This window comes from Tigriopus californicus, chromosome 10 (genome assembly GCF_007210705.1).
Source record: "Tigriopus californicus strain San Diego chromosome 10, Tcal_SD_v2.1, whole genome shotgun sequence".
Classification (NCBI taxonomy): domain Eukaryota; kingdom Metazoa; phylum Arthropoda; class Copepoda; order Harpacticoida; family Harpacticidae; genus Tigriopus; species Tigriopus californicus.
Genome location: NC_081449.1, coordinates 7,857,070 through 7,860,109, shown reverse-complemented (window position 1 = coordinate 7,860,109; position 3,040 = coordinate 7,857,070).

Here is a 3,040-nt window from a genome sequence, read left to right as displayed (position 1 = left end):
TTAAGACACGAACATAACGTATTCAACTATACCAATGACAAGTTCTGAATAATCGCAAAATCGTACGTTTTAACTCCCTCCCTTTCAAAGACGCCTTCCATATTGTGCAAGGCGTCGAAAGCATGCCACATAGCCTTGCATTGTTCTGGGAGAGAGTCTCAAGGTGCAAGAGCCTCCGACAGATACAATCCTGCAAGTTCAATGGGTCCTCGAATTTGAAGAGGAGATCCTTCATAGTGGCCTTGTACGAGTTGACGGACTCACACGAGTACGTGGAGACCAAATTCAAAGCTGGATTGTTGAGACAGTCCTTCAATTTTTTGAAAAAGGATGACCTTGTTGAAGCTGCAGAAGGATTCTATTTCCTGGATGAGTTTAACCCATGAGCTTTTCCAGTTGGAGAACTTCTGAAGCACGCCTGGCTCCCTCAGATCTTACCAATGATTGGATCTTTGCCCAGTTTTAACCAGGCCTCATTGGCCTCTGATACAAAACTTGACCAAACGGATCCTCGGCCTCCTTGGCCTGCACGGCCCAAATGATGTCTGTCACGTCTTCCAGAGACTAGTCCACCAGATTCAGTTCATCTTAGGACTTGTGCTCCGACGTGTGACGCAGGGGGATGGCACTCCCCACCTCTTGTATCTTGAGGGCCAGCATCGCTTCCAGCTGACTCTAGGACGCATAATCATGCTCGGCCTGGAGGTGCTCTAACCAAGATGGCTTGAGACCCTCCAGTTGGGCTTACAGGGAGGTGAACTCCATCGTGCCCTGTGCAGCCATTGGACCTTGACGGACACCGCCGTCACTTTTGAAACCATGGTGGCCCATAATTTGATCGGTGACTGTGACTGAACCGCCGAGTATTCTGAAATGCCGAAATAAAAACCAGGTTTCAGGACCCAATTTCCTCTTCGACACCCTAAAACTTCAACTATTTCTCCTTTCCATTTAGTATGTTGTCACCAAAATGCCGGCACTTGACCACGAAATATGACCAAACTCTTCGTGGTGTAGCATACTAGCTCAATTTCCTTGTTTCATATTGATAGATGGCGTAAGCCATAACATAATTGTTCTGATTTACTTATGGCTAATCTTTGGGTCGATGAGACGTTAGGTGAGGCTTAGAGAAATAAACATTCAGTCGTTCTAAGATTTCTGAACCTTTCATTCCTACCGTGGACAATTGTGAAATTGATGAACCCTTTAACGTTTGGGCCAGTGGTGGACAGATGTCTCTATAATCCCATGGTTTACAGGAAAGCTGACGCATTCAACCATGAGCTACTGCGACAACCCGTTTAGTCTCAATGAGAAAGAGGAGGGAGTCAACGTGGTAGGGGAAATTTAACCAAAACCAGAGTCACACATCACCCTTCAACAAGGACAGAAGTCTCAATTGGGAGCTCGAGGAGAGAAGTCAGAGTTTGAACCTCTCCAAGGAGGAAACACCTGCCAAGTGTAGGGACTTTGTCATTGTTTTGGTGCCCAGAGGTGGGAACTGTTTCGAAGGACAGATATCGTCATCATATGGGAGTAGGAAACCCAAGAAGCCGTGCAGAAGAGCAAGAGGACCTGGGAAGTGCAGAGTATGAGTACAGCACATTGTCACTCTATTAGTGGACCTTCAATCCCGTCGAATGGACGTCATCCGAGCATTTCTGTTGGACCATCTCGCCAGACATCGAGCAGTAATTATTAACCGATCAATTTCATATGCATATGTCCCCTTTTCCATTGGCTCAACAATCCCCCCCACTTTTCCTACCGGAGCGAGACAACTGATAGGCGGTGTTTTGATAAATAAAGTAGATTGAACTGTATAGTTTGCCCTGAAGAGTAGCCTTGATTTCCCAGAAGACCGAAATCGTGCTGGCATCGTAGGGAGTAGAGGTAGCAAGTGATTTGTATTCAACTGTATCTAAGTTCATCACTCTTGTAGCAGAAATCAGTAGTTAGACTCTAGAGGAGAGTTCGACTTTGATAGACGCCTTTAGACTAGGATAGTGACCACTTTTTGCAACGCAGATTCATGTTCAGTGTCAGTTTTTGGTTCTCCGTCTGTGGGTGTGGTTGGCGTCTGAAAGTTTCCTTTGAGAAAGACTTTTGGAGAAAGGTTGGGGAGGAGATTCAAACCAGGGCCCTCTCTCATGATAGGAAACTGCGCTAACCACCACACCATGTCTCCTCCCTCACAAGATCTAAAAGTTTCGTTGGCCTGATAGTTTCCAGAGGATGGGGTGGGGCAACAAAGTTTGGGCAGGAGAGAGGTTAAGGGAATTGATCATGAGGGTGGGGGGTAAGGGAGGGGAACTATGAGACAGAAAAAGGAAAGGGGACCTACCAAAAGAGATAGAATGATTCTGTTGAAATACTTGACAAGGAGGTTAATAACTGTCTCTTTCTCCTGGTGCTGTGAGATGGGCCTTAGTGCATCTAAAATTGAGTCTTACCTCATGCAAACAAACAAGCCTTTCACACCTCAGATGCGTTGCTGAGTATCAGCCTTAATTATCTTCCTTGTCTAACTAATGCTTTTAAGAGATTGAACTTTATGCATAATGGATATCTATCAGATATGCATGAAGTGAAAGCTGAAAAGGCATCCTATTCCTGATTAGTTCATCTTCACTCTAATCTTTTACAAATAGGAAATGAAAAATTATCAAGATGTTTTGAACTGTGTATTCAGCTCTTTTCATGGACATCTAAATATTTTCAACATTTTGAGTCATCTTCTACAAATGAGGACATTTTAGCGCCAATTTCTCTAAAGACTTGCACTAAAACATCACATTCACCTCTTATTGAAGCGCTTTTTGCCTTCCTGCAATCTAACTTTTCTTGGTAGGTGTGTCTCCAATCTCGTCACCTCCAGCGCATATTGAAATTCTGGTGAACCCCTGAATGGCAATCTCTATCCGGGCGCCTTCATCTCATCTTTGCTTCACGTCTTACGCCTAGCATGAGCTAAGCCTTCAGTCCAAAAGCAGGATCTTTTACGGTTAAAAGGCCTTGCCAAAGATTTGATAGCTCT